Here is a 23134-nt window from a genome sequence, read left to right on the forward strand (position 1 = left end):
CATGAGACTGCACCCATCCCCCAATCTCACACATTCCCTTGCGCTGACTCCATATAGTGTCCCCAACCCCAACCATCCCTTCCTAGCCCCTAGAGCATGTCCTTACATTTCTTAAATCTTCTTTGGTGTCTTCAGCTCCATTGCCCTGTATGGAGCTGGAGCACTTACCACCAACCACAACACAGCCTCACTGCCTGCCTGCCCTGTGTCTTCGCCTCTGAAGAGCCGGCGAGTGACGTCAGCAGCGTGATCATGTGACCTGATCAAACTGCTGGCGCTTCACTGATGCGGAAGTGCAGGCGGCGTCAGGGCTTAGAGATCAACAAGTGAGTGTACTAGTGTCTGAAGACGCTAGCTCAATCCTTGGGAATCGACGTGCAGCACTTTTTCTGAGCCAGTTGTCAGTTTGATAGCTGGCTTAGAGAACGGGAGAATCTAAGTGTGGGGGGCGTCAGAATGCCGCCGACGGGGAGCCTCCTTCTGGACCGCCGCATCAGACGGCCTGATGGTGCCCCTCTGTGGGCTGCGCCCTGGGCAAATGCCCCGGCTGCCCCCCCCTGGATACGCCCCTGCAAGGCTCATTAAAGGGTCAATAGTGGCTGATTGCTACGTCCAATAGTTGGCCCTAGAGTTCCTTTCTGAAGAGGCAATTTGCATATTTAATTTCCCAAAGCAGCATTGCATGACTTATAAGACTCCTTACATCGGCATATTATGCATGAAAATTGCTTTTCATCAGGATTCAGGAGTCTAATGGCAGTTATTTCGTTCATTTAGTTGCATGGTTTAAATTTACACCACCCAAAGTGCATCAAACGAGCACCAAATGGTAACTATTTACCAATCGGCAGTCATTTGAAAACCAATTTACCTAGGCAGACAATGCTTCAGATGCGCTCTGATCAATCTGTAAATGATTGCTCAGTGCACATGGAGCACTCACCAGGGCCTAGCCCGTTGATCTCGATGGGAGTTGTCACGGAAGCTGTGACCCGGTCCGTTGCCCTGGGGATCCATGGCAAAAAGGGGATGAATGAACAATGAAATAAAGTTTATGAATAGTTCGTGGCGCCACCTGTGGTGTTCGGCAAATGAGGTGTTAGGCCGACGCTGCATGCAGATCCTCTGGGACTGGTGGTGGGTTGCAGCCAAGATGGTGAAGCTCCCCACAGGTGGAGCTGTAGTCCCAGGGCAGTGTAGATGTAGCAATGGAGGAGAAGCACAGGCGGTGTAGAGGCCGGTGCCCGGATGTAGTAGTGTGGGGTGTAGTGATGCGGGAATAAGTGGAGGACACCAGGGCATGTAGTTCCAAAGCTTTACTCACAGTCTGCAGTTCACACAGATGCCTGCCTCCGTGCGTGTCCTCTGGGTCCTGGGCTCAGTCAACCTCCAGGCAAGATAGGATGCTCCCTTCCAACACTCCGCCAACATGTACCTTTCTGAACGTCTCCTCTATAGCGCATTTAAGTGAAGTACTCCTAGTACTGAGTTACACTGGAGTGCCTCCTCACAGATGTTCCCAAGAACTCTACTTGTACGGCAGACAGCTGTAGCCTGTTTCGGGGACTCCTTACTCCTGAGTCCCGGCTCACTATCCAAGTTGCTGTTGTGCCCCCAAGTCTTAGATGGGAGTAGTGCATTTACAGCCTACTACTCCACCGGTGTCTGCTGCAGGACCTTCAGTATCCATACAACCTCGGGGATCGGGCCCCGGCCTTGCGCTTAGAACTTCTAGGCAGGGTTCTTCCTCTAACCCATGTCCTCTGTGTTCCCTTTTTCTCCTTCGTTCCGTACTAACCCTCTCTCTCATAGAAGGTCAGGTTTCAGTCTAATGTCTTTCTCCTTCTTTCCTTTCCTGTGCCAGCTGGCTCAGATCACTGACTCTCTCTCTCTCGCACTCCCTGACTGACTGACTGAACCTTCCCGCTCTTTATGTATTCTAAACTCCACCCGCCTCCCAGCACGTTTCGTGTTCCAAGCAGGGAAACACCAAAGGTGCTCTGCTACTCTCTAAGCAAGGAGCCGCAATGTGGCTTTGCTACACTACTTTGTGGTGAGGGGTGCAGGTGTTGGAGCGTGGTTAGGAGTTCCCACCTAACCTGGATGGTGGGGCACTACACCTCAGGAGGAGGTGCAGTACCTCTGTGGCGACTGAAGCCTCAGGGGCGCCACACACGGACTGACGTTTTTTCCAGGCAGAGAGAATTCTACTATGCAGCACAATAGATCATTTCACCTAATGAAAGAGCGTTTTGCTCATTCATCATTGCAAATGGATCCTATTCTGATTTGCAATTTCTCATTACTGTTCGATAGCCACAACATATGCAGGGATTGCGGCTGTCGAACAGCCATGATACGTGCAGCTGTGGGGACTCAAACAAATTTTTGGAGCACGCCGAAGACACTCGGTTATCACCCGAGAATGCTCCGATGACACCTTATCCCAGCATGTTTGGTCATCACTAAAGAAATGTACTTTTACATAGTCATCACCCACATCTACTTTACTTGAAAACATTTAGTCACCGCAGGATGATTGCACAATAGAACATCACAATCAGGAGCTCACACAGCACAGACATGTAAGTCTAAACGACTCATATAAAACTACATATAAAATTCATCAGACAGCCTGACTCATTTCATTTTTACTACCAGAGTAAATCAGTGTAAAAGTACAGGTACAGACTGAAACGAAGTAGAGGAGCAGCTTGTAGTTTTAAAGGGGTTGTTTGGTCTTAAAGGGAATCTGTCCCCAGGCTTTTCCCATATATCCTACGGTCACCACCTTTCAGCCCTGTGTTACAGCATTATGGAATTTTGTATATACGTTTCTAAACTGCCCTGCAAAACAAAAAAAGACCTTTTATTATACTCACCTATGGGGTGGTCCAGTCCAATGAACATCGTCGGTCTGGCTTCGGAGCCTCTTCTCTCTTTGCAATTGCTGTCCTCATTCTCCATCAGACCAGATTAACCCGTGGTGAGTATAATAAGGTTTTTTGTTTTATTTTGCAGGGTTGGATTGGAGACTTATATACAGCATTCCACCACAATTCTGTAAGGGCCCATGCACACATTGAGTATTTGGTGAGCTTTTTACCCCAGTATTTGTAAGCCAAAACCAGGCGTGGGTGAAAAATGCAGAAGTGGTGCAAATGTCTCTATTATGTTTTTCCTCTGAGCGCTCCACTCCTGGTTTTGGCTTACAAATACCGGGGTAAAAAATTCACCAAATACTCAATGTGTGCACATGGCGTAACACATAGTTGAAAGGTGGTGGTTGTAGGTTATATGGGAAAAACCTGGTGGCAGAATCCCTTTAAGCTACAAGTCTGCAGTCAGTCATGGGATCGCAAGTATGCAATTTGCATACTTTGGCCACCTTCCAACTAGACTGTATCCAGCTTCACTCAATTCACTTACATTGAGCGAGGCTGCACCAATCTAGTCGGCATGTGACCAAATGTATGCAAATCACATACTTGTGTTCACACTCCCACTGCTCCTGGCACCAGCACCGGAGAATGCTCACAGCGCACAGTGCGCCCAATTGACCGAACAACCCCTTTAAGAAAGTGGTATGTAAAATGCATATAATATCTCAAAATGAATACTTCACTATGTCTCATTTAATATGAACTTTCCATGTTATCCAACACGTCAATCTCCAGACAAAAAAAAGATTCAACTTCAACTTTCACGTTTTGGTTACAGTTCCAACACTACCCCGCTTCAACATAATCCATTCCAAAGTAAGTACAACTATAACCAATCAATTTGTCCACTTACAGCCTCCAATTTTTAAGATTGGTTGAATGGGCACATATGACACCTGCATGTATCTCGAGAACAGGGCACTATCGCCTACTGCACAAACGGACACTGCATTTGCACGACAATTTTCGTCTCTCCCATAGGAAAAAAAAATATTAAGAGAGACATTCACGCACGGCCACCTCTCCTTTCCTGACAGCGCATTAGAAAGAGCCACTGTTGAACCCATTGCTATCTGACAATTTTGGCACAGGCTGTTGATATGCCAAAAATATACTAGACATACCAAACCCCTTTAGCTTATAATTATCTTAAAAATGCAAATTCAGCAAGGGGAGATAGATTACATCCATTGTGTGCGGTGCACTAGATAAGAATAAAAAAAAAAGATTTTTTATTTCTTTTTAAACCAAGTAAACACTTCAGGTTGGCATTCGTGGGCCCTGTTTTTCTGGACTTTGTTGTGCTCTTACCTCTTGTATGCAAAGCCTCTATTTGCTTGTTGCACTGCTCCCTGTTTACCATCCTCTCTATGCGCTGTTGTCAAGGTCAATTTATCAAGACCTGTTCTTTGTGACCTTTATATTATACAATGTTATTTCCATGAAATGCTTCCCAAGAAGCAGCACTGTGCATTACTTGGCACCAACAAAGCTTTTTACAGTCTACCACGTACAATCGGTGACTACATGTTAGATTGATTTTTCCCATTGTTCCTGCTATTAGTCATACCTGTTGACATGTTTCACCTTGTAAAATGGGTTTCATCTCTGATGTACTGAAGAATCTTGCAAGCAAAAAAAGGGGGAGAAGCCAGCGCTGCTTGTGGTCAGAACGCAATACATAAAGTACACACTCTCCTGACCAGCAATCACAGATGAAGGGCAATACAGGCCCAGATACAGGTGCACAATTAAATAGACCCTGGGGCAGGGCTGGGCTGCTGTGTGTGCACAGCAGCCTAATCAATCACATTGAATACAGAAAAAATGGCGAACATAACCCAGCGTGCACGGCAACCGTGGTGGTCAGCCACAAACCAACATCAAGAAAAAAAAGGGGGAGAAGCCAGCGCTGCTTGTGGTCAGAACACAATACATAAAGTGCATATGCACATATTAATTCCACCCTGCCATGCCAAGGCAGTCTCATATGGGGCAGTCCTACTCTACGTTTTTCCAGATGTGTCCGGATCCCAGAATTCCAAGTGGCGGAAGTTCACGGACCGCCATATTGGGACACCCAAGTGATGGGTGTCTCAATATGGAAACTGCTGGTGGTACCAGCCTCTTGCGTGGTACCACCAGTGGAACACCATCGCACTACACACACACTCTGTATATGCTGTATGCACCACACACACACACTGTGTATGCCGTACGCAGCCTCTTGCGCGGTACAAGCAGCGGAACATCGTCGCGAACACACTACCACCGGGATCAGCCAAATGATTCACTGACCGCCGCCATCTTTGTAGAGGAGGAGCGCATGCGCACTTTTAATGTGACCACTGCTATCTGTCTGCACAAAGTTGGTGGCGGTCTGATTTATTGCGCCTGTGCAAATTCCACACAGGCGCAGTGAATCATTTGGCTGATCCCGGCGGCGGATGTGCGATGTGTCTACAGGCAGAGGAAGCCGGTCACATTAAAGGGGGTTTCCCACGAACAAAGTTCATTTTAAAAATTGTGTCTGACCGTGTACGGAGCATACCACATCTCCTGTGCAGGGGAGGAAGCAAAAGACAATGCTGACATTACAGCAGGGGATCACAAAAGATTCATTTTGTGAGGTAAAATATTTCACTAACTGTTTTTAACCCCTTTCTGCCATATGACGTACTATTCCGTCCATGTGCCCTGGGACTTAATTTCCAAGGACGGGATAGTACATCATAGCGATGAGCGGCACCCTCCGGGGGAGCACCGCTAATCGCGGCTGGGTGTCAGCTGATTATCACAGCTGACACCCGGCACTATGTGTCGGGTGTGGTCACGGACCGCCCCCGACACATTAACCCCTGGCACACTGCGATCAAACACGGACCGCCCCCGACACGTTAACCCCTGGCACACTACAATCATCCCTGAGACCCCCAGCACAGCGCGATGTGCTGCGCTGCTCTGGGGGCCTCCTTCCTTGCAGGTCCCCGGATCCAATATGGCCACAGGGGCCTGCAGAGAGGCAGCTTCCTCAGTGCCTGCAGAGAGCAGGTCGTGAGGAAGCCTACTGCAGTGCCTGTCAGATCGCTGATCTGACACAGCGCTGTGTGATGTGTCAGATCAGCGATCTGACACATGACAGTGATGTCCCCCCCGGGACAATGTAATAAAGTGGAAAAAAAAATGTGAAAAAATAATTTATAAAAAAATCGCAAAATAAATAAAAAAAAATATTCCCTAATAAAGTCATTTTTTGGAAATAAAAAAAACCAATAAAAGTACACATTTAGCATCGCCGCGTCCATAACGACCCGCCCTATAAAACTGTCCCACTAGATAACCCCTTTAGTGAACCCCTTAAAAAATAAAAAACAAAGCAAAAAACAATGCTTTATCATCATACCACCGAACAAAAAGTGCAATAACGTGCGATCAAAAAGACGAATATAAATAATCATGGTACCACTGAAAACATCATCTTGTCCCACAAAAATCAAGCTGCCATACAGCATCATCAGTGAAAAAATAAAAAAAAAGTTATAGCTCGCAGAATAAAGCGATGCAAAAATAATTATTTTTTACATAAAATTGTTTTTATTGTATAAAAGCACCAAAACATAAAAAAAGACAAATGAGGTATCGCTGTAATTATACTGACCCGAAGAATAAAACTGCTTTATCAATTTTACCGGACGCGGAATGGTGTAAACGCACCCCCCCAAAAGAAATTCATGAAATGCTGTTTTTTGTTTATTCTGTGTCCCAAAAATCGGAATAGAAAGCGATCAAAAAATGTCACATGCCCGAAAATGGTACCAATAAAAACATCAACTCGTCCCACAAAAAATAGGACCTCACATGACTCGGTGGGTCAAAATCAGCCTACTCAGGACAAATTGCAAAACAACTTTAAAATAAAAAGTTGGGGGCAAAAATATCATTTTTGTGGAAAAAAAAACATGATTTTTTTATTTTCACGCCCGGGCGTTATAAACTTCTGTGAAGCCCTTGGGGGTTCAAAGTGCTCACCACACATCTAGATAAGTTCCTTAGGGGGTCTAGTTTCCAAAATGGGGTCATTTGTGGGGGGTTTCCACTGTTTAGGTACATTAGGGGCTCTCCAAATGCAACATGACACCCGCAGACCATTCCATCAAAGTCTGCATTCCAAAACGTCACTACTTCCCTTCCAAGCCCCGACGTGTGCCCATACAGTAGTTTTCTCCCACATATGGGGTGTCAGCGTACTCAGGACAAATTGGACAACAACTTTTGGGGTCCAATTTCTCCTGTTACCCTTGGGAAAATAAAAAAATGGGGACTAAAAGATGATGTTTGTTGAAAAAATACGATATTTTTATTTTCACGCCTGGTGGTTATAAACTTCTGTGAAGCACTGGGGGGTTCAAAGTGCTCACCACACATCTAGATAAGTTCCTTAGGGGGTCTAGCTTGCAAAATGGGGTCACTTGTGGGGGTTTCCACTGTTTAGGTACATCAGGGGCTCTCCAAAAGCAACATGACACCCGCAGACCATTCCATCAAAGTCTGCATTCCAAAACATCACTACTTCCCTTCCAAGCCCCGACGTGTGCCCATGCAGTAGTTTTCTCCCACATATGGGATATCAGCGTACTCAGGACAAACTGGACAACAACTCTTGGGGTCCAATTTCTCCTGTTAGCCTTGGCAAAATAAAAAAATTTGGGGACTAATTGATCATGTTTGTGGAAAAAAATATGATTTTTTTATTTTCACGCCCGGGCGTTATAAACTTCTGTGAAGCCCTTGGGGGTTCAAAGTGCTCACCACACATCTAGATAAGTTCCTTGGATGGTCTAGTTTCCAAAATGGGGTCACTTGTGGGGGGATTCCACTGTTTAGGCACATCAGGGGCTCTCCAAACGTGAAATGGCGATCTGAATTCCAGCTAGTTTTGCATTTAAAAAGTCAAACGGCGCTCCTTCCCTTCTGAGCTCTGCCATGCACAGAAAACAGTGGTTTCCCCCCACATATCAGGTATCAGCATACTCAGGAAAAATTGCACAATAACCTTTGTTGTCCAATTTCTCCTGTTAGGCTGGTTTCACACTTGCGTTTTTTTTCGCGGTATTTTAGCGCTAAATAGCGCATGCGTTTTTTTTCCTATACTTTGCATGGGATGCGCTTATGTGCGCATACACATGCGTTTGTACGCGTTTTTCCGCGCATGCGTTTTTTTGCGGTATGCGCTCGGGCGCACAAAATGCATCCTGTTGCATTTTTTGGGTGTCCGACTTGCCTCAAAAAAACGCATGCGTGCGCAATGCGTTTTTTTACAGCAAGACACCCATTATAAGTCTATGGGTGCGCATATGTGTGCATTGGCATGCTTATGTATGCGTTTTTTTGCACATGCGTTTTTTTTTGTTAACCATGGAATTTAGGGGTTTGGGTTAGAGTTAGGGTTAGTTAAGGGGGGTCAGGGTTAGGGTTAGGGTCAGGGTTAGTTAGGGTTTGGGTTAGGGTTAAGTATGGTTTGGTTAAGGGTTAGGGTCAGGGTTAGGGTCAGGGTTAGGGTTAGGTTTAGGGTCAGGGTTAGGGTCAGGGTTAGGTTTAGGGTTAGGTTTAGGGTTACGGTCAGGGTTAGGGTTAGGGTTAGGGTTAGGTTTAGGGTTAGGGTCAGGGTTAGGGTCAGGGTTAGGGTTAGGTTCAGGGTTAGGGTTAGGTTCAGGGTTAGGGTTAGGTTCAGGGTTAGGGTTAGGGTTAGGTTTAGGGTTAGTTAGGGTTTAGGGTTTGGGTTAGGGTTAAGTATGGTTTGGTTTAGGGTTAGGGTCAGGGTTAGGGTCAGGGTTAGGGTTAGGGTTAGTAAAGTCATGGTTTGGGTTAGTGTGAGGGGCCACCTAATGTTTGGAAAAAACGCAAACGCGGTAAAAACGCACTAAAACTCATACAAACGCATAAAAACGCTGCGTTTTTTTCATGCATGCTCATAAAAATGCTTGAAAAAAATGCAGCAGTTGTATGCTTTTGTATGCGTTTTTTCAATGCGTTTTTTGCGGGAAAAACGCGCTGCAAAAAAAAGCAAGTGTGAAATTAGCCTTACCCTTGGTAAAATAAAAAAAATTGGACCTGAAGTAATTTTTTGTGAAAAAAAGTTAAATGTTAAACATTCAAAAAATTCCTGTGATGCACCTGAAGGGTTAATAAACTTCTTGAATGTGGTTTTGAGCACTTTAAGGGGTGCAGTTTGTAGAATGGTGTCACTTTTGGGTATTTTCTATCATATAGACCCCTCAAAGTGACTTCAAATGTGATGTGGTCCCTAAAAATATGTTGTAAAAATGAGAAATCGCTGGTCAACTTTTAACCCTTATAACTTCCTAACAAAAAAAAATTTGGTTCCAAAATTGTGCTGATGTAAAGTAAACATGTGGGAAATGTTATTTATTAAGTTTTTTGTGTGCCATATCTCTGTGATTTAAGGGCATAAAAATTCAAAGTTGGAAAATTGCGAAGTTTTCAAAATTTTTGCCAAATTTCTACTTTTTTTCACAAATAAACGCAAGTTATATGAATGAAATTTTACCACTAACATGAAGTACAATATGTCACGAGAAAACAGTGTCAGAATCACTGGGATCCATGGAAGTGTTCCAGAGTTATTATCTCATAAAGGGACAGTGGTCAGAATTGTAAAAATTGGCCCGGTCATTAACGTGCAAACCACCCTTGAGGGTAAAGGGGTTAAACAATACAGCTCAAACAGGACAGCACATGAGGGGAGAACACAGCACAGGAAGGAGAGCGACAGCAGACAAGGGGGATAGCACATGGGGTAGACAGGTCAAAGAAGAAAGCACAGACGGGAGAAGTCAGCACATGGGGAAAGAGAGAGTGGATAGGTGGGTGAACACATGGGGGGGGGGGGGATTCTCAACGCTGCAAAGCCTGCCCCCATCGTGACATTACTGCCCTCCCGATGCGATAGCATCGGGCCTCCATCTAGTTGTTATATAAATTTGTGATTGAGGATAATGTCACATATGCATGCATCTGAAAAGTGGAGTTGGACACTGGTGGGCCCTTGGCATCCCAGTCTGACACTGGTCACAACACCTGCCTTAATTTTATTTAAGCTAAACAACAGAACTCAAAAAACTTTACCTGAATTAATTTGTCAAGATACAGTGCATTTTTTTAATAGAGAACTCACTTTAATATGTTTAATATTTTAATCTCTATATGTATAATTTCTCTATATCTCTATATCTATATCTATATAATCTCTATATATAATTATCTATCTATATATATCCCTCCGTCAGGCGCAATAGATCTGACAGGCACGCAGTAATTAGTTTCACTTCTCTCTCCTTGCCCACTTATCAGAAAACCCCACCCCTCCTAGTTATCTCCTGACTCTACAGGCTCTGTGAAACCTGATATCACAGTGACTCAGCAGACCTTCTAGTGAGCAGATATCAACACTTTGGCTTCTCAGGCACATTGCGCCTGATTTCAACACAAATTGAAAGGTTAGTATTTTCTTTTTTTATTCATCACGATTGTGTATTTAGCTTGTTTTATGAAGGATTAATGCTAAGTTAGTGTACATAAGTACTGTTTTCTTAGACAAAAGGAGGGTGGCTTCTAAGGCACATTGCGCCCTAACACATACTCTTTCTCTCTTGCTTCAGATTTTCTGCTGCAATGGCCAGAAAACAGTATGATTCATCTAAACCCCTTCATTTAGAAGAAATGAAGATTTTTTTGTTAGAAGATGATGAGGAAGAACCAGCAGTAACTGAGGATTTAGAGGAATCTAGTGACATTTCATCTGAAGATGAGGTAGCAGAATGTAACACTGATTCTGGAACAGAGCAGGATGGTGATGACACTGATACAGAGGAAACAGACACAGATCTAGCTTATAATTTGGGCAAAGATAAAAATACAAAGGACGTCCCAAGGACGTTCCAGAACAAACACCGACTCTACCACCTTCTAAAAGACGCAGTTGTACTACCTGCTCATTTGTATCTGGTTTCAGAAGGCTTTCTAAATATGACTGCAAAATATGTAAAGAATCAATCTGCCTTTCCCATGCAACTTTCGTCTGCCAGCCTTGCTTTTCTAAGTGTACCTGTGCTGCTTCTGCTGCAATTGAAACCACTGAAGATGAGTAGAAAATAATTAAGTAACATCTAAGTGCAATATCCTTTAAGTTTTTTTCCATAATTTTATTTTTAAGCAATAGTTAAGTAAAGATAACTGGAGCCTATTTGGCGGTACTACCGAAAAGTGGTACTTTTAGTTTTAATAAGTTTATGGTTAATAAATGGGTTTTTTTTGCATCTGATTTGGTGTAATCTCTTTTAATACATTCCTATGAAGGTCACTGACTACTTCTATAGTCCTGAAATTGAAATATGTAGCTACTATAGGTGGTTTTCTGACCTGTGCTTGTCAGGCACATTGCGTATGAACTGAGGAGAATCTATATTGCGCCTGATGGAGGGTTAAATATATATATATAGATTGTGTGTGTGTGTATCACCAACTAATCACGAAGCAGCAGAGTGGGACGCGGAGGGAGAGCAGGGCTGAGGACGGATACAGCAGGACAGTGCATGGAGAGCGGGGCTGTGAGGAAGACAGTCTTCAGTACAGGGGCCGAATAGTGCCAGCACCCTCCCAGCCCAGTCCCGGCTCAGTCAGCGCTCCCCGTCACCAACCTTGCTATTCCCCCTCTCCCCTGCAGCTTCCCGGCCTAAATTTAGTCCCCGGTTTCTACTGCGGCCTACTACAGCGCTAGGCCACGCCCCGCAGGCCACCCAATCACACGCGCTGCAGCTCCGCTCTAGCTCCGCCCACTCCGGCAAGCTCCGACGACGCTGGCCACGCTAGGCCACACCCCCCACAGGCCGCCAAATCACATGCGCTGCAGCTCTGCTCTAGCTCCGCCCACTTCGCTCAGCTCCGCTCACTCTAGTCCAAAGAACAATCTACGCACCTCTCTCTCCTGGTCCCGGCGTCACCGCGTATGGTGCATGGAGAGCGGGGCTGTGGAGCAGGGGTCTCAAACACGTGGTCCGCGGGCCGCATGCAACCCCTGAGGCAAGCATCTGCGGCCCGTGGTGCACCACATGTGTTTACTCCCTGAGGCAGGGGGAAGGCACACATTCAGGAGCAGCAATGTCATTGGCTGTTCTGTGTGCACACACTGAGGTCACAGGAGGGGGAGGAGTCAGGGGTCACATGATCAGGGGCCTCAGTGTGTGCAGGACAGACGCTGCTGTCTGTGTGCTGGTTGTCATGGTACAGGATGAAGGTAAGTTTTTGCGTGGGGTCAAGAGGGGTTTACAGAGTGGATGGAGCAGAGCCCTGGGTGTTCGAGGTGTATGGAGCAGTGCCATGTGTGTTTGAGGTGTATGGAGCAGTGCCATGTGTGTTTGAGGTGTATGGAGCAGTGCCATGTGTGTTTGAGGTGTATGGAGCAGAGCCCTGTGTGTACGAGGTGTATGGAGCAGAGCCCTGTGTGTACGAGGTGTACGGAGCAGAGCCCTGTGTGTACGAGGTGTATGGAGCAGAGCCCTGTGTGTTTGAGGTGTATGGAGCAGAGCCCTGTGTGTACGACGTGTACGGAGCAGAGCCCTGTGTGTACGAGGTGAACGGAGCAGTGCCCTGTGTGTTTGAGGTGTATGGAGCAGAGCCCTGTGTGTTTGAGGTGTATGGAGCAGAGCCCTGTGTGTACGAGGTGTACTGAGCAGAGCCCTGTGTGTACGAGGTGTACGGAGCAGAGCCCTGTGTGTACGAGGTGTACGGAGCAGAGCCCTGTGTGTACGACGTGTAAGGAGCGGAGCCCTGTGTGTACGACGTGTAAGGAGCGGAGCCCTGTGTGTACGACGTGTAAGGAGCGGAGCCCTGTGTGTACGACGTGTAAGGAGCGGAGCCCTGTGTGTACGACGTGTAAGGAGCGGAGCCCTGTGTGTACGACGTGTAAGGAGCGGAGCCCTGTGTGTACGACGTGTAAGGAGCGGAGCCCTGTGTGTACGAGGTGTACGGAGCGGAGCCGTGAGTGTACGAGGTGGACGGAGCCATGTGTGTATGAGGTGTATGAAGCGGAGCCATGTGTGTATGTGGTGTACGGAGCCCTGTGTGTACGAGGTGTACGGAGCGGAGCCCTGTGTGTACGAGGTGTACGGAGCGGAGCCCTGTGTGTACGAGGTGTACGGAGCGGAGCCCTGTGTGTACGAGGTGTACGGAGCGGAGCCCTGTGTGTACGACGTGTAAGGAGCGGAGCCCTGTGTGTACGACGTGTAAGGAGCGGAGCCCTGTGTGTACGACGTGTAAGGAGCGGAGCCCTGTGTGTACGACGTGTAAGGAGCGGAGCCCTGTGTGTACGACGTGTAAGGAGCGGAGCCCTGTGTGTACGACGTGTAAGGAGCGGAGCCCTGTGTGTACGACGTGTAAGGAGCGGAGCCCTGTGTGTACGAGGTGTACGGAGCGGAGCCGTGAGTGTACGAGGTGGACGGAGCCATGTGTGTATGAGGTGTATGAAGCGGAGCCATGTGTGTATGTGGTGTACGGAGCCCTGTGTGTACGAGGTGTACGGAGCGGAGCCCTGTGTGTACGAGGTGTACGGAGCGGAGCCCTGTGTGTACGAGGTGTACGGAGCGGAGCCCTGTGTGTACGAGGTGTACGGAGCGGAGCCCTGTGTGTACGAGGTGTACTGAGCGGAGCCCGGTGAGTACGAGGTGTACGGAGCGGAGCCCGGTGAGTACGAGGTGTACGGAGCGGAGCCCTGTGTGTACGAGGTGTACGGAGCGGAGCCCTGTGTGTACGAGGTGTACGGAGCGGAGCCCTGTGTGTACGAGGTGTACGGAGCGGAGCCCTGTGTGTACGAGGTGTACGGAGCGGAGCCCTGTGTGTACGAGGTGTACGGAGGTGTGTACGAGGTGTACGGAGCGGAGTCCTGTGTGTTCGAGGTGTGCGGAGCCTTGTGTGTACGAGGTGTACGGAGCGGAGCCCTGTGTGTAAGAAGTGTATGGAGCGGAGCCCTGTGTGTACGAGGTGTACGGAGCGGAGCCCTGTGTGTATGAGGTGTACGGAGTGGAGCCCTGTGTGTACGAGGTGTACGGAGCGGAGTCCTGTGTGTTCGAGGTGTACGGAGCGGAGCCTTGTGTGTACGAGGTGTACGGAGCGGAGCCCTGTGTGTAAGAAGTGTATGGAGCGGAGCCCTGTGTGTACGAGGTGTACGGAGCGGAGCCCTGTGTGTATGAGGTGTACGGAGTGGAGCCCTGTGTGTACGAGGTGTACGGAGTGGAGCCCTGTGTGTACGAGGTGTACGGAGTGGAGCCCTGTGTGTACGAGGTGTAAGGAGCGGAGCCCTGTTTGTACGAGGTGTAAGGAGCGGAGCCCTGTGTGTACGACGTGTAAGAGCCCCGTCAAACATAGCGATCTCGCTAGCGAGATCGCTGCTGAGTCACAAGTTTTGTGACGTAACAGGGATCTCACCAGCGAGATCGCTGTGTGTGAGAGCGATCAGCGACCGGCCCCCCTGCCGGTATCGCTGATCGCTGTAGGAAAGCCCTGGACATTTTTTTGGTCACTGGTCTCCCGCTGGCCAGCACGCATCGCTGCGTGTGACAGGCGGGAGACCAGCGATCAGCTGGTAACTAAGGTAAACGCAGGGTTTCTAAGCACTGCACTGTGCTTAGAAACCCTCTGTGTACCTTAGCTACCAGCGCGCTGCTGCAGGGAGCTTGTAACTAAGGTTCACATCGGGTTTCTAAGTGACGCACGTCCCTTAAGAATCTCGATGTGTACCTTAGTTACCAGCTCCCTGCATCAGCGTGCTGGTAACTAAAGTACACAGCAATGCCGCACGCTCGGCGTCGCTGGTCCTGATCGCTGGTGAAGCTGTCTGTTTGACAGCTCACCAGCGGTCATGTAGCGACTCACCAGCGATCCTGACACGTTGATATCATTGTCGGGATCGCTGGTGAGTCGCTATGTGTGACGGGGCCCTAAGGAGCGGAGCCCTGTGTGTACGAGGTGTATGGAGCAGAGCCGTGTGTGTACGAGGTATGCGGAGCCATGTGTGTATGAGGTGTATGGAGCGGAGCCCTGTGTGTACGAGGTGTACGGAGCAGAGCCCTGTGTGTACGAGGTGTACGGAGCAGAGCCCTGTGTGCACGAGGTGTACGGAGCAGAGCCCTGTGTGCACGAGGTGTACGGAGCAGAGCCCTGTGTGCACGAGGTGTACGGAGCGGAGCCCTGTGTGTACGTGGTGTACAGAGCCCTGTGTGTATGAGGTGTACGGAGCGGGCCACTGTATGTACGAGGTGTACGGAGCGGAGCCGTGTGTTTACGTGGTGTACGGAGCCGACCCCTGAGTGTACGAGGTGTACGGAGCGGAGCCCTGTGTGTACGAGGTACAGAGCGGAACCCTGTGTGTACGAAGTGTACGGAGCAGAGCCCTGTGTGCACGAGGTGTACGGAGCAGAGCCCTGTGTGCACGAGGTGTACGGAGCAGAGCCCTGTGTGCACGAGGTGTACGGAGCAGAGCCCTGTGTGCACGTGGTGTACAGAGCGGAGCCCTGTGTGTACGAGGTGTACGGAGCGGAGCCCTGTGTGTTCGAGGTGTACGGAGCGGAGCTCTGTGTGTACGAGGTGTAAGGAGTGGAGCCCTGTGTGTACAACGTGTAAGGGCCCTGTCACACATAGCGATCTCGCTAGCGAGATCGTTGCTGAGTCACAAGTTTTGTGACATAACAGCGATCTCACCAGCGAGATCGCTGTGTGTGACAGCGATCAGCGACTGGCCCCCCTGCCGGTATCGCTGATCGCTGTAGGAAAGCTCTGGACATTTTTTTGGTCGCTGGTCTCCCGCTGGCCAGTACGCATCGCTGCGTGTGACAGGCGGGAGGCCAGCGATCAGCTGGTAACTAAGGTAAACACAGGGTTTCTAAGCACTGCGCTGTACTTAGAAACCCTCTGTGTACTTTAGTTACCAGCGCGCTGATGCAGGGAGCTGGTAACTAAGGTACACATCGGGTTTCTAAGTGACGCACGTCCCTTAGAAACCCGATGTGTACCTTAGTTACCAGCTCCCTGCATCAGCGCGCTGGTAACTAAAGCACACAGCGAGGCCACGCACTCGGCGTCGCTGGTCCTGATCACTGGTGAAGCTGTCTCTTTGACAGCTCACCAGCGATCATGTAGCGACTCACCAGCGATCCTGACATGTTGATATCGTTGTCGGGATCGCTGGTGAGTTGCTATGTGTGACGGGGCCCTAAGGAGCGGAGCCCTGTGTGTATGAGGTGTATGGAGCGGAGTCGTGTGTGTACGAGGTGGACGGAGCCCTGTGTGTATGAGGTGTATGGAGCAGAGCCATGTGTGTACGAGGTGTACGGAGCCCTGTGTGTATGAGGTGTACGGAGTGGAGCCCTGTGTGTTCGAGGTGTATGGAGCAGAGCCCTGTGTGTATGAGGTGTACGGAGCGGAGCCGCTTGTGTACGGGTGTGCGGAGCCACGAGTGTACGGGGTGTATTAAGTTTGAAAGGAATGCGGCCCCCCAGCTGGAATTTTTTTTTTATGTGCGGCCCATTTACTCTGCCGAGTTTGAGACCCCTGTTGTAGAGGGAGAGAGCAGGAGAGCAGGGCTGTGAAGGAAGAGAATGGGGCTGTAGACGGAGAGCGCGGGAGAACAGGGCTGTGAAGGAAGAGAACGGGGCTGTGGACAGGGAGAGCAGGGCTGTGAAGGAAGAGAAAGGGGCTGTGGACGGAGAGAGCAGGGCTGTGAAGGAAGAGAACGGGGCTGTGGACGGGGAGAGCAGGGCTGTGAAGGAAGAGAACAGGGCTGTGGAGGGAGAGAGCGGGAGAGCAGGGCTGTGGACGAAGAGAGCGGGGCTGTGGAGGGACATCGGGACATGGATGTAGAGCGCGGCTGCGGAGGGATAGAACGGGACGGCGGGTGGAGAGCGGGGATGTTAAGGAAGACAGCGGGACCCACAGTTAGGTACTATGCCCGGGCAACGCCGGGCTCTTCAGCTAGTACTGAATAAAAGTTACAGTATATATTCTCCAATTCGTCCCATTCTGTTTCCCTTCTCTAAGATTATTGATTTTTTTTTTTATTATGCCCTGAAACCTAAAACCATAGAATTCAAAGAAGGTGAACTTAGTATTTCTAATGACTATAATGCTTTGGTCACTTTGACATTTTTAAGGGTGTATTCACATGAATTAGCTTGAAAGGGATTGGATACAATCTTAGGAAATGTAAGAAATCCAGACACGACTTTTCAGAGGAAATTGGAGACTTGGAACATTTTAAAATCAAATTTCCCAGAAATATTCAGCAAAGCTAGTGACCTCGAATGTCAGAATACATCCATCAGATAAATTATGTGATGTCAGGGATGTTTTAGAGATAGCTTTTACCAGTGATCTTAAAAAAAAAAAAAAAAAAAAAAAAAGAACATGGGATCATCTTGTCAATAGGACAGCAGCAACCGCGGTATAGCATTAACTTACAGTGCTGTGCAAATTAATTGGGACAAAGCATTTTTTTAAGTAAAATCGTAAGTTGGTTACCAGTCAGTGATTCAAACCAGTTTTAACTGCTTTGACCAGGCACTCACACCTGTTCAAAGCCGTTAAAACTGGTTTGAATCACTGACTGGTAACCAACTTACGATTTTTCTTAAAAAAATGCTTTGTCCCAATTAATTTGCACAGCACTGTAGTATCAGGGTTATCGCGGGGATGTCACAATGTGTATGCACGATCTCTGCAACATACTTTCCTCCCAAAGGATATGGCCTCGAACTCTGTCCCCTTTTATAGGAGAGCAAAATCAGAAAACAAGGCCCGTGGCGCTTCGTTGCTGTACCCTTGATACAATGTGAAGTGTTTACATCCTGCCACAGGTATGATGACTGTAAATGCTAACAACAGCTTTATTAGTTGCATTTATCAGGAGCACTTGTGGAGACTTTGGACCCGCTGCCTATATTACCTTAGCAACTGAAGAGCCCATTATGGTAACACATGGTAATGTTTGCTCAGAACTGTCACTGTGTTCAATGATACTATTAAACCATAACGGTATTCTCATGTAAAATCAAATGGGAATTGGAAAGAGAACATCATTTGTGAAACAAACAATAGAATTATCATTCACCCGTTTTCACAAAGCTGCATCCTTATCATGTACTCCTGAGGGGTCGTAATGCTAGGTTATGTCTTCTTCAAAATATGTGAGGTTAGTAAAACTGCTCTGCTTTAGCCATTGCCATCATGACACTCTAGAGTGTAGCTTCTCAATCTTTTCCATATAGGTAGTACATACAGTGGGTATGGAAAGTATTCAGACACCTTTAAACCCAATTGAGCATCTCTGGAGAGACCCGAAAATGGCTGTTCACTGACGTTCACCATCCAGCCTGATGGAACTGGAGAGGATCTGCAAGGAAGAATGCAGAGGATCCCCAAATCCAGGTGTGAAAAACTTGTTGCATCATTCCCAAGAAGACTCATGGCTGTACTAGGTCAAAAGGGTACTCAATACTGAGCAAAGGGTCTGAATACTTATGATCATGTGATACGAGGGCTTTGCATGGATTAGGTGAGTTTGTAAGTATGGTTTAATTAAGAATAATAAAGGAGTCTGTGTCTTTATTTCAAATAAGGGATTTTTTTAATGTGTGTCTGTGTTTTCTTTACAATTTTACTATGGGGTTAGTAATAGGGGTGTCTTATCGACGCCTCTCCATTACTAACCTCGGGGCTTGATGCCACCTGAAAGGTGACATCATCCCGCCAACTATTACCCCATATGCCACTGCTACAGGGCAGTGGGAAGAGCAAGGCTATGTGCCAGAATTAATGCATCTGGGGCGGCTGAGAGCTGATGTTTGTTATGAATGGGTCACTGAGGAGGATGGTAGGAACAGGCTAAGCCACCAGAAAACCAGAGAGGTTGGTAACTAATTGGATTGCAGACCCCTGATCCTATCCACACAACTAACAGTAGCCGTGGAGCGTACCTACAATGCCCTAGATGCCTCAGCACAGCCGGAGAGCTAACTAAGCCTAAAGCAAGAAAGGTGAAATCTAAACTGCCCCGGAGCAGACCCCAAAAGGAATAGATAGCCCCAAACATATATTGTCGGTGAGACAAGATGAAGCACAAACGCATGCAGAAAAATAGACTGAGCAAATGATGGGGCCCAAACTGACTAGACAGGATAGGAAAGAAAAGACACTGTCTGCAATCACGCAAAAAACCCTGAAAAATCCAACACATCTGATATACACAAAAACACTGAAGTCACACGACTTCGCCCCCACTATATCAGCACTCCGGTATTAACTGGAAGCAAAGCAAAAGAGACCAATATAACAGGGGACTGAACAAACTGACACAAGCAGTAACATATGGAGCGGTGGTCCGGCACAACCCCCAGCAGGAGCAAGCTGAACCCACACAACAAGCAGAGATAGGCAAAACCAGATCAGATGCAAAGGATTAGCAAATGAATCACTTAGCTGAACAATACAGGAACAGGGCAGGAGACATCAGACCTCTGAATGCACAGGAAAGCAATCACCAGCAGGGATTGCAGGAAGTCTGCAGACTTAAATACTCCAATCCTTAACCTCAGATCTCCAATCGTCATCATCATCATCAGGTGGCAAATCTCTGTCAATCTAGCCAGCTCCACTACCTCCAGTAACCACCGGAGGGAGCAGGGGGAGCTTCGGCTCAGAAGTCAGAGCCTGGGAATTCACAAAAGATGTTTTTAGCCTTCAGCTGTCTGCATAGCCATTGCTGGCTATTAATTATAGGGGGACCCCACTCCATTTTTTCCATAAAATAACCTTTTATTCATTAAATACATGTCGAGAATTTTGCACACGCACTATACTAATTATATTTGTCACTGACATGTATATACCTAACTATTCTATATGGATTTACTGTATGTAATAAATCTCTTCTATCCTGTCGGCTCCTGCAGTGATTTTACAGAAGCCGACAAATGAATTACTGGCTATTCTTTTAATTGGCTCTGTATGAACTATAAAGACATATATATATATATATATACATGTGTTTCACTAACATATATATATATATATACACATACACCTATTCTATGTGTATATACAGTATCTATTCTATTCCAACCTTTCACTCTGTGATTATACTGTATGCGGCAGATCAATTGCCAGCTATCTATCAATCTATGTTTTGAAGTGTTAATGACAGAGAACTGTTGTATGTAATAGCTCATGTTAGAATGGCATTGCATACGGATGTCATACGGATACTAGATGCAAGGACATCGCATCATCGCATTGCAAATGCAAGAGTTAATTCCATAAGTTCTCCGCAAGCTATGTAGTATTCATGTAAAATCAATATTTACATCCAGTGATCAATTGATGAGACATCTAATCTGCTTATTGGTGTTTTCTTTCTTTTCTTTTCCACCTACACCAGATCTTCACAATGACTTATCCCAGCTACTACTGTTCTCTGTACGAGATGTCTCCTGCTCCTCACTGTTTCAGCAGATCACACCTTCCCTGAAAATAACAATATTATATAAATATAATATATGCTTCACATTGCTCACCTGTAAATAAACATGCACTAAACTATTAACAAATAATTAGCCACTATGCACCAATCATTGAAAAGATAATAAGACCACACTGTGAGCTCACCCATTAACAAGTTAATGACCTCACCCAATAAAATATACACTCATTAGCAACTATGCACCCTCCTATTAAAATTTTAAAGGAAATTGGCCCCCTCCTAGACTAATAACACCAGCCCTCAGCCACACCAGAAATGGTGAATCCATTAGATTTAGTTTTTTTTTGGTTGATGTCAGCTGTGTAATGTCCACCGACATCAAGCCCAGAGGTTAGTAATGGAGAGTTGTTTATCTGACACCCCCATTACTAGCCTTGTATTCAAAAGCAATAAACACACACACACGTCCTTTAATTGTAAAAAAGCATTCCCTGACAATTACATTCTTTTATTCATGTATTACCTTTAAAAAATAAAATAATCCAAAGGGGTCCGCCGTAAATCCATCCCACGTCCCACAGTGATTCCCGTCTCTGCTACATTCGGATGCAATGCTGAGCAGTGATATCAGTAATGTGACCACTCAACACGGCAGCTGGAACATGCAGAGAGTAGCATGTGATTCCGGCTGCAGTGACAAACGCTAATGTCAGTAACCTTTCGCAGTTCAAAACCGATGAACTGTGATAACCTTACTGATGTCACCGCTCGCAACTTGAGAAATTTCTAATATCAATGACTAACATACGCAAACCCCTACTATTAAAATAAATACTTTATTACTTAATCTAATTTTAAGACTGTGTAGTGACCTCCCTGGATGACTACTACACGCACATTTTCATATAAAAATATTGTGTTGGGTATAGTTTGGGGCACATCTTATCCTGCCACACAATAGTGTCAGTAATCTATGATTATGTTTATTGTGAAACTACATTTGTATATAGATTAGGGCCCACTAGGGGTATTCAAGGGACAGCTGCTGAGGAGCTGGATCGCCACTATCTTCTGTCTAGGGTGCCAACCTCCACTGTTAGGCAGAGTCTCAGTAAATGGGTGTCCAGTAGGGTGAGTGAGCTTTTTCCAGGATCATCCACATTGTCTATATATGTTTTTAGTGTTTTTCTGTAATAAGAAGCTGTAATATCTCTGCTGTACTCTTCCAGGATGTGCCATTAATGAGGAGAGACTGCTATCTACTGGTCAGCCGAAATCAAGCGGAACCAAATTTTGCTGGAAGATTTGCAAGGCTGGACTGAATCAGATGACTCACAGGGAGGACATATAAATGAACTGGGCACCAAACCACGAGGAGATTTGACGCCAAGGAAGAGAGCGAAGAACCCGTGCTTCAGAGACACCCCTGAGACGAGCGTGAAAGGCCTCAGTGGGAAGTCTGCGCCATCCAGGTGCTTGTCACCACCTGGCAGCATCCGGATTCCCCACAGAAGACCTCTAAGTATCGCCTACACTGGTCACAGTGTAGGCGATCAGTATGCGCCCTGCCCTGGTTAAGCCCTCCAAGGCCCGATGTCGCCTGAAAAAGTCGAGGCCTAGTCCTCTCCGCCCAGAACATAAGAGACTTCAGTGGATGGTCAAGCCAAGAAGATCTGTGAAGGGGCTGCGACAGGCGAGGCCCGCCGGCGATTGCCTAGAAACAGAACGAGTGAACGTCACTTACAGCTATCATCCACTATATCGGTGTTAGCTGATATTGAGGTGTCAAGTTGGGAGGAGGTCAGTTGGTGCTTGGGCAGCGCAACGGACTTTGATAGACTACATCAGAAAGAGACTTGCGGCCTAGTGAGAAAACCCGGTGACCACGGGCCAGAGCTTTAGAGAGAACTTATGTGGTGACTCCCATGGCTGGGTGCACCACATTTTGTGAAAAAGAACATTGACTTTAAATAGTTAAAGACGTTCTTTGTTATTCTAAAATTATTGTTATTCTTTCTACTGAAAATTATAGAATTATATCAATCCGTGACTGTTTCCTGCCTCATGATCTCCGCTCATTGCATCCAGACACCTGCATTACAATCCGTTTGTGTGTCTGGTGCACCGTTAGTCCATTTTTTAATTATTGATTAATAAAGTATTGATTTTGATAAGGGTTTGCACATTGTAGTCATTCCATATGAGACCTCTCTGCTCCTTACCAATAGTTCCAATTTGTCTTTATTTAATCAACCATATGATGCTATTAATATGAGTCCTTTTAATCAGTGCAACATGTATGGTCACAATGATCGCAACAATCTGGAGGTTGCATGGAGCCATAATATGGTTGACTGTTAAACAACAGCATAACCCTTATGACAATGGTGTAACTTAAATATTGAGGACCCCAATGCAAAAGCTCCAATGGGGCCTCTAATTATTGCAAGTATTTAATAGTAATGGTCTTTTCAAATGAGCCAAAGGGACTTAGGCTCCAGGACCTGGTATGATTGCAACCCCTGCATTTATTATAGTTACCCCTCTGCCTTTTAAGCTTTAGCCTAGCATTGTGGAGTGCATCATTCAGGACAACATACTGGGTCTATTTGCATTGAGAATACCTCCTATTCCTCGATAGGTTAAAATT

The 23134-nt window shown here is 46.8% G+C and overlaps 2 long non-coding RNA genes across 2 annotated transcripts; both read left to right on the plus strand.

The window, feature by feature from the left end:
* Positions 1 to 10278: 10278 nt before the first annotated feature.
* LOC141050865 (uncharacterized) lies at positions 10279 to 11283 on the plus strand. The gene is made up of 2 exons (XR_012220547.1): positions 10279 to 10459; positions 10622 to 11283. It is a non-coding gene; the product is annotated as an uncharacterized lncRNA (long non-coding RNA).
* Positions 11284 to 12146: 863 nt separating this feature from the next.
* LOC141050864 (uncharacterized) lies at positions 12147 to 22658 on the plus strand. Its single transcript, XR_012220546.1, has 3 exons — positions 12147 to 12255; positions 17781 to 17863; positions 21714 to 22658. It is a non-coding gene; the product is annotated as an uncharacterized lncRNA (long non-coding RNA).
* The last annotated feature ends 476 nt before the right edge of the window (positions 22659 to 23134 follow it).

Source organism: Dendrobates tinctorius, unplaced genomic scaffold (assembly GCF_039654945.1).
Source record: "Dendrobates tinctorius isolate UK_male_01 unplaced genomic scaffold, ASM3965494v1 ptg000154l, whole genome shotgun sequence".
Lineage (NCBI taxonomy): Eukaryota > Metazoa > Chordata > Amphibia > Anura > Dendrobatidae > Dendrobates > Dendrobates tinctorius.